Consider the following 13623-nt stretch of genomic DNA (forward strand, 5'->3'; position numbering starts at 1 on the left):
CCATACACCATTTTGTAAGTCTAAATCTCATCTTTACTAGTGATCACGGATTAAGGTCCTTTAAGCCCCGCAATGCGCACAACGCTCTCATGAGACGTGCCACGATCCCTGCATGTAAGCAGGTATTCGCCTTGTGGCCTGCCGGACCGCATTTGCGACATGTTGTTCTCCTGTCAGCTCCCCGACAGGTTGCAGACGTGTGCCCATAATCTAAACATCTGAGACATTTGGTTGGGGTGGCCCGGATTCGTATCCTACAGATCACCCAACCAATTCTGATTTTCCTGTTGTTAAGAAGCTTCCTTCTTTCCAGACATTCGCGCGCTTGATGGCCTTTTCTACCTCGTTCTTTTCTGTGAGACAGTCAAGGTCTCGGATTTCCAGAGAACACATGAATTCTAGGCTAGGAAACAAAGCTTTCTCTCTCAGTAACCCCTTGACCGCTTCACAGGACGTACCTTTTTCTGTTACCCTCGGGCCTAATTCGACTAGAATACCACCACCTTAGGTTTTCCGAATGGAAGACACTTCAGCTCCTCCTCTATCTTCGGATAATGGATTTCACTAAGGACTTCTGCAAAGATCTTGCATTCCGTCGGCTTAATTAGCAGTCTAAGTCTAGCCCTCCTTCGTCTTCGCACCTTTTCTTTGGGTGCTCTATCTTTCGTATCCGCCTTAATTTTAAGCAGAGGTTTTTCTGATGGGAGGGCTTGTTGTTGCCTTCTGTCCCTCTTCGCCTTCTTTTTTGAGCCCTGGAGAGTATCTGAGTGAAGTCTTGTTCAAATGGCCCTTCCTTTCGTTTTATTCCCAATTCGCTCTGCAACAGGCTGCCTGCGATTCGTATGGGGTTTGGGGTGCTCTCAAAGGGTGGCGCGGCTGTTTCTGCTTTTCGCGCATCTTTTCTTTCACTCCATGTCCGCCTGGAATACGAAATTCTATCAAGGAGCTCCTCCGATTCCATTAGCCCGTTTTCACCCCTTTGCTGGCGCTTTTCTGGAGGAATGTCACAGACCGAATGCGCTTAACAACTGCCATGCGTAATATTTGTCTGTCAATCAACGCTGGCTGAAACGAGAAAGGTTACGGGGGTTGTAACTAAGATGATCTAACTTGGGAACCTCATCCAATAGAACCATTCTGGTTCGTATTTTCAAGTAATCGCGAGTATTGGTCATCAAGGTTTCATCAGACCCGTCAAACTTGCTCCAAATTCTCTTCCCATCAAGCATCTGTAATCATAACCATTAAATGTATCTTTTATACACCCATTGATTGTGAGTCAGATTGAAGTCAAGTCGTCTGGTTTATCTGGGGAACTACTACGGTATTTTGGTGAAAATGGGAATGAAAGCAAAATTCCATGGTCACAAACAAAAATATTTCAGTATCGTTGAAACTATTCTATCTTAGATACCTCTAATTTTTTGCTGAAATTGCTCAAAAACTACTGACTCAAGATTACTTTTGATTACTCGTTTAATTATGATAATACATGCCATTGAACCCTGCATGAGGGAAGAACTTGTTGAATAACCCAAGTGGAATAAGCTGAGGTTGCGGTAAAGTGCGGAAATTCACTATTTGTACAATCTTTTTCGCACTTACCTTTGAAATCTATGTATCTTTCTCTGACATTTCTTTTGGTTATTGAAGCATCTTTTCTTTTTTATTTATTTCAGGCTTTCTTAGGTCGTTTATAAAGTGTTACTAGGGGGAATCGGGTATATTGAACAGTTGTGTTACTTGTTATGCATTTTGATTTAATTTTGTTTTTAATTCACTAAATGAATGTGATTTTTTGGATGCGTTTTAATGAATTCTGATTATAAAATTTTAATTTAATATTTATTGTTTTTTTGATGCATGAATGCTACTCATGTTTGAAGTTCCTAACAACCCTTAACTTACTTAACGCTGAATCTTTTTCACTATATCATGCATTTCCCTCAATAATCCCACACCGCACTTAACTGAATGCTAGCTTTGAAGATACTTCTGATATATTAATCCCAAAACCCCAAAAGTGTACAATTCCTGACCCTTTCTTGTTTCTTTACAGGCAAGGGGTCATCGATTTTGAATTAGGACTATCAAAATCACCATCTTGTAGCTGTAGTAAAAATCATCTGCGCTTGTATCATTTGAATACAGCTTCGTACATGGTTCAATGAAGTACGATTTCATTACGGTGAGTATCTTTTATGCAAATTTATTATTCCAAATATCCAAGTTCATGCAAATTTGTATAAAAAGGAGTTTTCTCCAAGTTGTGTTGTAGGCTACCATTTAAATGTTGTAAATTATTCATACAGGCTGTTTAGTTAGTTTTAGTTTAGCTAACTGGGGGGAGCCGCAGTTCCGAGCACTCAGGCCATTTTTAGGCCCATTGTACTATCCCCGTAAGTTGCCTATTCAATGGTTTGCCACCTACGGTGTTTGCAGGCTTTAGTGAATCTGAGAACATTCTTCAGAGGCAGAGAGTGTGCAGATTCTTTATTGAAGAAAATCTTACCAAGGTGTCTTCGTCTGAGATCTGAGGATGCCGGGCAGCTGCATAAAAAGTGTAGGAGACGGCTCCTCCTCCTCACATTGGCTGCACATAGCCGAAACCACTACCCCAATCTTTTCCATATGGTAGTTTAAGGAGCAGTGTCCCGTCAAAAGCCCTACCAGGGTTTTCATGTCCCACTTCTTAAGGGACAACAAAAATGCTGCTCTAGTGGCCCTAGACTCTTTCACAAGGATTTTCGCTTGCCGGCAAGAGTCCAAATTTCTCCACTCAGATGCGTGAATCCTTGCAATTTCACCCTTCAGAGTAGACTTGACAGTAGATGGTCGGATTCCAAGAGCTGGTTCTGACCCCAGAATTGTGGATCCAGACCCTCGACGAGCCAGTCTATCAGCCTCCTCATTACCGGCGATATTAGAGTGCCCCGGCACCCACATCAGGAATGTTTCGTTCAGTCGGCCAAGTTTCAGTAGCACCAGATGACAACTCCAAACCAACTGGCTTGATATGTCGTTGCCATTTAGTGCTGATAATGCCGCCCGACTGTCGGAACAGATTCGAATGGTGCGACCCCTCCATTTTTGTTGCAGACATTCTTCTGCTACCAATGAAATGGCATATATCTCCACCTGGAATATGGTCGTCATTTTTCCGAGGGGTCGGGCCAGTTCTATAATCGGATTCTCCGAGAACACCCCTGCACCCGATCCATCCTCCATGACTGACCCGTCGGTGGAGATTATTACGTCTGTAATCTGAAAAGACTCATGGCCACTTGTCAACCAATCTTCTCTTTCAGTGATTACGATAGTGTATGTCTTTTCAAAGACGAATCTGGAAACCATATGATCGGTTGGCATCAGGGCTACCGGATGTTTTTCAAGGAATTTCCAGATAGACGCACGACCGTTTGATTGGCCACCTGTCTATGCCCCCCTGCCTATATGCGTCGTTGGCTGCTTTCCGTTTCACCTCCAAGTGAATGGGGGGTAAATTTAGGATAGCTGCAAGCGCCGCAGTCGGCGTAGTACTCATTGCTCCAGTAATACTTAGGCAACCAAATCTCTGAATCTGCGTTAGCAGCTTCCTGCCGTTAGCAAAGTTCATTCTTAGCCACCAGACGATGCATGCAAACTTGTTAGCACTGATGAAGGGAACAAGTGGTTCCCGAAATATCGGTATTTGCAAGAATAAATAGTCACACCAACGAAAAAGAAACAACAAGTTTTTATTATTTCAGATAATGAATCGTTGGAAACACCGCATAATTTCACTAAGGTAAGAGGAGTTTCCTCCTAAGCTGTTTGCACTGCTCAGTATCGTAGCTGGATGGATTAGAGGACATACAGGACCCATCCATCGGCGTCGATAGCCTTGGGTGCAAATGAAGGCCTAGCCGTTGCCGGCCGAGCCATGTTTGCTGCCTTTTGTGTCGAAGAGTTAGGATCGTCCGAGGACCGCTGCCGCTTCGGTTTCCCCTTAGCCGCAGGTGCCCCGAATGCTCCTTTCCCCTCAACCTTGGCAGAGCTCTTGCATTGTGCCCGGAGGCGGTGTACTGTCCGTGGACAGGTGCTTACCTATGGGCAAGACTTTAGCCTCAGCAGGTGGCGCCGATTGGAGCCTGGGGTCAGGAGTGCTGACAGAAGGGTCTGCTTCGGCTAGTCCGTTAAGAACTGGGTTCCAATTGGATTGGTTCCCTCTTGAGTAAGTGGGGAATCTGAGTCTAGACTCATGTTCTCCATCGATGAGCTCAGGGTTGCCTATTCACTCGGGGTTGGATCGTCACGATCGAAGTTTAACTGTGTTTGCTTAATAGGTTTATGTTTTTGTTGTTTTGTTTTTTCATAGTTGGCTGCCATGGCCTCAATTTTTCCGAGGAAAGTAAGTCGATATCGCAGAGCCCCTTTTTGCCGAGGCAAGGTTAGTTGAAACTGGGGGTCGCCTGGTACCCAGAGTTCACCGTCTACGGCTACATCTTAACCCCTGTGACCATTTAGCCCTCGGCACGGTAGTCACACCTTGGCCTGGGGTTTTGATTACCGCTTGGTTTCAGGTGTCACCTCCCGTTTCCTGGAGGATCTTCCTTACTGAGCTCCCTCACCACGACAAGGTAGGTAATCGTCGCGGGAGAAGAGGCTGTTTAGTATGAATGTGTCTTGAAAAATGTAGATCTAGAAATCGATCTGCTATTCTCAATTGTCCTCTCATTATAGTAGTTGCCATTATTCCCGGGACGTGCTTCATACGAGTTTCTGTCATCTTTCTATTTGTTGGAGTTAGAAATTGTCAAAAAACACTTCTACATAGATATGTTTCAGTGTGTGGATTTTTACCCACTAAAATCAGCCCCTAACTTCTATCCTCTTCTCCACGGAACCATCGCAAAATATTACGGCGGAAGAGGGGCAAGGCTCTATTTTATTCCTCGCTCATTGGTTATATTTACAATCGAGCCTCTCTCGCCTCCTCTACCTCTCACAATCTGCAATAAATCCGCATTCCAATTCTCCTCGTACGCAAGTATTTCCCCAATGAGACTCTGTCTCTTCTCTCGTCTTTTCCTTTCTTCTACAAATCTAGAACAATGGAAGAAGCCATGCACCAGGTGCTTTGGAATACCGCGGCAGCTGGGACAATTAAGTGAGGTATTCAGCATAAATTTATACAGGTATCCGCCCTGTCCTATGAGAAACTACAGTTGATTTTAAATGCGTTCTCTGCGTTTATACCTTGATGCTAGGAACTAATGTATGGGTTCATCTACCCTTTTTTCGCCCGTTCCCACCGTTGTTGTCACTTGCTCATCAATTCTTCCCTTTCGGCGTTTTCTATGCGCCGGTTAAAGGAAGAGCCGGGCTCATTAAAGATTCCCGTCATCTCGTCGGCCAAAATGTGGGCTGGCATCATTCTGTCGTCTGAAGTGGTTTAAAAACACTGCACACTCTTAAGGCAGTCCATTTGGCATCACCCTAACCAGGGCCATGCAAAGTTAGAAGGCCTTAATGTAAACGTGCTATAAATGTTGCTTCAAGTTGAACTTGGCATATGTCATCACTCAGCCTACGAGTGCATTGCGGGCCTCCAACATTTGGCATCACCCTAACCAGGGCCATGCATCATGACAATAGTCAATTCGTATGGTTATTTCAACAATCCCAACTTGTCAAATCATTACAACTAGATAGTCAACTCTAACATCATCCAGGCTTTGTGGTCTCCTTTATAATGATGGGGTCAGCCATTTACACCAGAGACAACGTGTATTCTCTTTTGTTGTTGGCCCACACTCGGGCCCATAGGGTGCAACAGGGTAAACGATGTCACCGTAGATTTTCAATTTGAGACATCCCTTGGTTCATTGGGGCTGTCATTAAAAGTGATTGTGTCGCTTTTATTCTGTTCTACTCAGATTTTGCCGAGACGACATGAGACGATCATTCCATATTTGAACCAACTGTTCGCATACATCGGTGAGAGAGTATCATCCGGATAGATTAGTGTGTAGGACGTTGACAGGACAGGAATGAAGAGGAGTCGCCACTAAAGGAGGCGGTTTCGATATACCTCCTGCCATTCGCATTCTGCCTTGGGATCACGCTAGAACAGTTTAACAAAGCACACAAGTTCCACTGACGCAGATTTTGTCACAGTATATACTAGATGAACCCGATTTTTACAAAAAAAAATCATAAGGAGCATTCCATGTTGATTCTGGATATTTCATTTTCGATGAAAGTGGGCTTCCAGATGACTTATCCTGTCTGAGGGCAATCACTTGACAAAAGAACATTCCTGAGCAGGCCTTTCAATAGTCCTGCATCACAAACTTTTTCTACCTTTTTCGAAGAACAAAGTCAAAAATTGAGCCCCTAGAAAAACGAGGTAGTTACAATTCGTTTGAAATAATCTATGTATATGAAATTGTCCACAAAAAGTATGATCTTCGTAGACGTCCCAAGGAGGTAAAAGGAAGAATTTGAAACGAAGAAGATCAAGAACAAGAAAAAAGAAGAACCGCAAACCTAAAAAGGAACCAGTAAAGTGTTACTGAAAGTGATCTGCTTTTTGATTTCCATAGCGAACTTTCTGACGAAAACGACGGTGTTAGTTATTAGGTAAATGGTAACTATGCTTTGGGGGAACTGTACACTATATTTCACAATATCTCGTACATTAAACATTTTTTTTTGTCTGATGATGCACACTTAATGGCGGACCGCACTATCTTTGAGAAACAAATTACTTCTTCATTTTAGTCACGGTTTCATCGTCAGGTAAAAGGCAACTCTTCAGACATTGCCTCACCTTTGTCTTATGGATCAGCGTTTCCAAAAGCGGTTGCTGGTGTTGTTGGCTCATACGTTGTCTCTCTTGGAAACTGTAGCGTGTAACGGTTTTATCAGTACATCACAGCAGTTCTTACCTTGACCGAAAAGTTCGAACTTTGAATCTCCTAGCATGCAGTCAATGACATAATGTTAGGTCGAATTTGAGGGAGCGAAGGAGGTGTAATATAGAGCCATGTGAAGTATCAAGTAAAATGTCTCAGTTAGTACTTCACGATCAAGCCAAAGTTTTGGATTTGGTGGTAAAATGATGGGAGTAAATTGTAAAAAGTTATTCAAGCAAGCAGTCATTATTTATCGTCTAGGACTCAAAATTGCCGCCATATCATATCTGTTTAAATAACGTTAATACCAGCATATACCATTTGCAAGTCAAATTAACGCTCTTACAAATGAAATTAACGCTCTTACAAATGAAATTAACGCTTGAACAAATGAAATTAACACTTCAATAAATGAAATTAACGCTTGAACAAGTAAAGTTGACGTTTTAAGCGAAAATAACGGTATTTCAAACTAAATTAACTATATTTCAAGACAAGAGTCAAAAATCATCGTCTGCCAAAAGAGGCTAACGCGCATAAAATACTAATTAACGATTATAAAAATGACATTGACGTTCTTGAAAATAACAACAATGTTTTTCTAAGTTCAAACATTTATTTCATGTTATTTTTAAAGTTTTGATGCAATTCATTTCCAATTGCCGCACTAGGTTAGTATGTAACACGTAATATACGCATATATTATGTGAAAATATCCACTTTCAAGTGATATTGACATTCATAGTCTTGAATTTGCACAGAAGCGACAGCTTTGACCTATTACAACTTTGTTAGTAATAGCGCGATTTTCACCAAATTTGGCAGGATCTTGCTCTATGCTGGAGCCTACATTGTTTCGTGATTGTAGGGTGAACTTAAGGGAGGTTCTCCTGTCAATTATTAAAAATTATAATAATGTACTATTATTAACTATATTTGAATAGGCATCGGTATGGAGGGTATTTCGAAACCTAGGCACCATATAGTGGCAGCCCCCTGATTTTTTTCAGATTTTTCGTTGGGTAGTTTCTGAGAATGTGTTCATTAAAGAAATGATCACTTTCAACTTCCCGCACTTCCCACCTTTCCAACAAATGTCAAAACTTAGACCGGCTTCGAAAAGTACTAAACGAAACTTTTAATTTGGTACCCCACATGACTATATTTTATTTGAAAAAAAAATTTAGACCTCTCTTTTGCATGTATGGGCCCCCCCCCCCTAAATTCGACGTAAAAGGATGTAACTCATTTTATGCGTGAGCGTTCACAGTTCCCACCGTTCTACCAAATTTGGTGTCAATCGCTACAACCGTCTCCGAGAAAAATGCGTGTGACGGACAGACAGACAGTAAACCGAATTTAAGGTTTTGTGTTTAGGTTCCGCATTGGAGACTATGGAGGCAAAAAAAAAGATCAACAATGCCGCAGTACGTATAACTTCAGCGACTTTTCGGCTTTTGTGAATTTTTTCGTTATCCATTATCACCATGCTAAGATGAACCCAGCTTTTGCACCGATTCCCTGTTGAAGCAGCAGAATCTTTCACCATTGCAGGTTTCATTCGTTGATTTTTATGATGGATAATTTCTTCGCTCGTCATTGGTGGCAATGAGTGCAACATTGCGGGCTGGTATTGCTGGCAGTACTTTTAGAGGTCGAGTGTTCTTTTTTGATCGAACCTGACAACGGCAAAGGTGTAAGTTGAAACCACACTCATCAATGAAAATCATTTTATTTCACGTTTGCTGACACCTTCTCGATTACTCGATGGCATACTCTTTTCTAAGCTCGATAGTGCGCGGAGTGTTAACCTTATGTAACTCGAAGTACGCAAGCTTCAGGGCCAAATTTTGCCAATCCATTGTTGATTGTCGACATACTTACATTAAACTTCTTTAGAGAAAGTTGGTGCCTAATTTTTTTGATGGAAATTGATGGGTTTCTAGGCACGCACGTGTTAAGTTGGACCAACACTTCATCTGTCACTTTTTTTCTGGCGACAACCACCCCGTTCCTGTTCCAGCAAAGCTCATTGTTTTTCTATATTGTCACAGGATGCTTCTGTCTAGTATTTGATGATAGCGGCAGTTTCTTCTCCTTCTTTCTTCCTTTATGCTCATTCCGTCCTCATACAAATTTATCAGGATGTCTTTTTGTTGCCTGCTATACGAAGTATAACGAATTCAGTTTCTCCATCTTTTTCGAATATTAAATGAAAACCCGAATGGACGTTTTTGAACATCAATGTGTAACTAAGTTGAACTTTGCGGAGGCTATGAATTGTGCGGGTCATCTAATTATACATTCATTCAAAAATTGCCGTTAATATAGTTAGACTTCATAAAGAGAGCCACAAAATCTTGTCATTGATGCACTTACAACAATAAGATTTCATTTGTTAAAGCGTTAATTTCATTTGTTCAAGCGTTAATTTCATTTGTAAGAGCGTTAATTTGACTTGAAAATGGTATATACTGGTATTAACGTAATTTGAACAGATATGATATGAGGGCTATTTTGAGAACAAATTTAATTAGCTGAAGCGTTAATTTCATTTATAGGAGTGGTAAATGCATTTGTAAGAAATTATATATATTAGATATGTATATCTATGTTTTTCGGGGATTGACCGGAAACCCCCTTATGGTTATTGTAGAATCATAAAATATCGCAACATCACAGATCATACTATGGAGCACGATACTGGAAAGTTTGGTGGAAATCCTACTATTGTCAACAAAGCTATAGTAAATCCAAGCTGCCTGCTGTATATAAATTTACTATAATCCAAGACAGAAGGCAAGAATTATACAGAATCTTTAATTCCTAAAGCGCCTAGCTTCGGATTTTCGGCTTGTTTGGTTATCTATTTCAGCAAGCTACGATTTTGATTTGATGTCAATTTTTGCCTAACTTGATATCAACCTTTTCTGAGTATTTCGCTTTTTTTGAATAAATCAGCTTCGAATGGATTGACATTGTTGTACTCGGGTTTTGGAGTCCTGAATATCCTTTTCACCACCAGGCTCACATTTGCAAAACTAGCCCAGTATCTTCGAAGCAAATCCTTCTCTCGGTCTTCATATACTTATTTACATTGTCAAGCCCAAAGTACCACACTCAATTCACCCCTTCCCATAAACAATCCAAAGAAAAGCAAGAATCGATAAATTGTGTGAGGGATTGATCTCCTGCAGTCACAAGCGCACCATGTGATAAATTTAATCTGGTCCATTCTCCTCTTCGTGAACGCACCAGAACTACGAATATCTTAAAATTAATCTCCACCCAAAAAGAGAATAATAAAATTTAGATTGGAAATTGCTTCTTAACTTGGGCTGAGTGCAAGGCTAATTTTAAGTCATGGAGAAGTCAAGTGTAGTTGGAGAGAAGTGCATAAATGGACGCATATCTATGTATCTGTTTGTATCCAGATGGAGGAGATCATGAACAATCTGAAGATGGAATTTTGTAGTGAAGAATAATTTTAAAAGGCATCTTTCAATTTGTGTTCGTTAGTGATTTGGAGAGAAGAAATAAAACTTCTAATAAAGTTGACGCGCGCGTTTTCCATTCAAAAATTTTCTACTTGGTTTTAGCTCATAAAAAAATTGATAGAAAGTGAAAATTAAATTTATTCTAATTTTGTAAAGTGTTTGGTGATATTCAGCTGAAATAAAATAGTGAAATTAATGTGTCAACGCAGCGTAGGTGGGAAACATTGAAAAAGACTTTCAGTGCAGCAATAAAGCTAGACAAACAAAAATAATACAAATATAGTCAGAGATAGGATAAATTTAAGAATTGATCACAATTAAAACTGACATTCAAAAATCTGTTCACTGTCAGGTCTGACTATGTTAGCCTATTTGGAATCCAAAATGTCAAACCTGCATTGCTGGTGCTCATACTCTAGGTGAAGTTAGTGAACAGAACCCTACAAAAATCATAAGGTAGAGAGCCAAAAGTCTTCCTCTTCGGCTTGACTTGACTGGTTTCGCCATTTTGCTCGGTCAAAAGCCTGATTTGGATGGGGTCGCGAAGGTTTCCAGTCGTCATCCGATGTATCAAGCCATCGCTGTTTCGCCAGCCTTTCGATCGTTTCCCATCAACTACAATATTCAGACCGATTTTGGCAAGTGTGAATTACATATTCATACCATTGAAGATGTCTCTTTTATAATTGTACAACTGGTGCCCGAAATACTTATTTACCAATAAAGAATCACATCCCGGTTTAGGGTAGGTGAATGCATTTACGCACAGAGCCTTGGATTCCCGCAATGGTACGTCATCAGACTACCAACTAAACACCTCCCCATCTTCAGAAAACTAGCCTGGAACCGTTTGTCACATAACCTCGGGCTAGTCCCCGAACTCTTCCGCCTAGCGAAGCCTTCAAATCAACGAGAGGGGAGAGGAGGAAGGGAACTGTCAGTTTAAGGAACTCTCTTCCATCCAGCCCCTCCACCGATCGAGCTCTATGTTCTTTGCAACAAGAAGACCCCGAACGTAATGCGGAACGCGACTCCATCTGTCAGAGCTCCTAAGCGTTGTCTGGAGAGAGATTCTCTGTGTTTAAATAACGCTGCTGACGAATCCCATCCCAACTTCCACAAGAGAAAAAGTGTGATGGGTGTCTTCCACAACTCCATTACAAAACACACAATCCGCAGATCGTGTCTTTCCAATCTTGTGCAGATAAGACTGAAAATCTCCATACCCACTTGAAAACTGAGCAAGGAAATATTCAGTCTCAGCATGCTTACGATTCAGCCACGCCCTTAAGTTGCTAATGCGCCACGTAGTTCATCTGCCTCTAGTTTTATTTTGTCAAGAGGGTGGTCACTCATCTAGGGTGCGATGGCGTTCTTCTCGAGCAACCACCTACCTTGAGCTCATATATGGCTTTACGCTCCTTAGCAAGAAGAGCAACGGGGATCATTCCCGTGATCACTATCACAGCCGGTTCAGAGACAGTGTGGTTCGCAGACACCACCCGCAAAACCGCCCGTCTCTATACTTGTGCGAGGCGCTTATGATATACCTCCCTGCCAAGAGCGTTAGTCCGTACCTCTGCACCGTAAAGTAAGACAGACTGCACTGAACTATATACAGTCCCTAATATTTGCCATTAGCCTACTTAACCCCGAAACCCCAGCCGCAGCCTTGTTCGCTGCTGCTTTGATTTGCTCAAAAAAGCTCATCTTTGAGTCAAGAGTCAACCCGAGGTACTTGACCGCTGATTTTGACTCGAAGATCGACTCGCCGAACGATATGGGACGCAGGATGACTACTTCGGTTTTTTCCAGTGCAAGGTTGAAACTATGAGTAGTCATCCATCCGCTTACCCGTCGCATCAATATGCCGAGTCTGCTTTGCGCCTGTTCGACAGTGCGTCCAGCAACAAGCGCTGCGACATCATCTGCATAGCCGACCAGGCGCGACTCTTCTGACAAGTCGAATTTAAGAAGACTATCATAGGAAGCGTTCCAGAGTTCCGGCCCTAGGGTGGATCCCTGTGCTAACCCCAACGTGACCTCTCCTCTGACCCTCTAGCGTTTCAGAGAGCAAGGAGCGGTTCTTTAGATAGTCCCTCAATATCCGTAAGAGATAGTTTGGCACGTGGAAAGTACTGCCTAATGTGCCTAGAATATCTTACCCTTTTACGGTATTAAAGGTATTTCTGACGTCAAGCGTTACGAGGAACACCACCCCTCCGCTCGACGAACGGCACCCACGAATTCAGGACAGCATCAACTGTAGATCTCCCTGCTCTAAAACCAAAATACCGTGGGGATAAGTCTCTGGCAGTACGTAAGTCTTCAGCGAGTCTACATCTTATGAGCTTTTCGAGCACTTTCCCAGCAGTGTCAAGTATACAAAGTGGGCGATATGAAGACGGTACTTCAGGATAGCTTTTCCCTTTGCTGATCATCGCAAGCCCCACCTTTCAATGAAAAGGGAAAATGTCCTCTTTCAGCAAAGTTGAATGCACGGAGCAATAGGTCTGGTCGATATTGGAACACTAGTTTGGATACTTCTGCTGGGATACCATCGCGTCCTGGCGCCTTCTTGCTTTTCATAAACTGAACTGCCTGTTCCAACTCTTTTATAGAGAAAAGTGGACAGTTCTCTGCGCTCTCCGTGCCAACGTTATCATCCTGTAAGGGATGCGCAGGGGATAGTGCCAGTACAATGCAGTTCATTTGCTCGGCCTTAAGTGAAGTGGTTTCCGCAGAGCCCCGATTTTCTGGGTTACCAGTTTATAACCGAGTCCCCATGGGTCCCATTCACATCATCGACCAGATCCTGCCAACAGGGAGTTTTGTTTTTTTTTTATTGCGCTGCGGAGTCTCCTTTTGACTGATCTGTACTCTGTCATTATGGTGCATGCCTCCTTACGGTCGTCTAGACGTTGTGTCAAGCGGCGGAGTCTGTGACACTTTTTTCGGAGCTTTGCAATTCCATCGTCCACTCGACTCGATGCCCTCCTAAGCATGACAGCTCCACAGGCCGTCTTTATCATGTTTGTAACTGAATTTACGACAGTGTCAGCTGCAGTGCTATCACCCCCAGGATGCCCTCCAGCGCGGCAATCCTGTTCGAACGGTTGTGCTCTGAGGTGGCGGGGAGGAATATAGGGCGGCAACCCTGTCGGCTGAACCAAAACCAAGTGGCCCAGGAGAACCTCCACGTGGTGGCACCGGGAAACGCTGTATCG

The 13623-nt window shown here is 42.5% G+C and overlaps 1 protein-coding gene across 3 annotated transcripts in view; it reads left to right on the forward strand.

Annotated features, from left to right (window-relative positions):
• The window catches only part of LOC119653087, a 168695-nt gene that overhangs the window by 90515 nt on the left and 64557 nt on the right, over positions 1-13623 (forward strand). For 2 of the 3 annotated variants that reach the window (XM_038057582.1, XM_038057584.1), the window contains exon 2: positions 2060-2188. The gene's annotated coding sequence lies outside the window, so the exon portion shown is untranslated. Of the gene's footprint in view, positions 1-1679; positions 1722-2059; positions 2189-13623 lie in introns of all 3 variants that reach the window. The other variant, XM_038057583.1, reaches the window with a different exon arrangement.

This window comes from Hermetia illucens, chromosome 3 (genome assembly GCF_905115235.1).
Source record: "Hermetia illucens chromosome 3, iHerIll2.2.curated.20191125, whole genome shotgun sequence".
In the NCBI taxonomy this organism is placed as follows: Eukaryota; Metazoa; Arthropoda; class Insecta; order Diptera; family Stratiomyidae; genus Hermetia; species Hermetia illucens.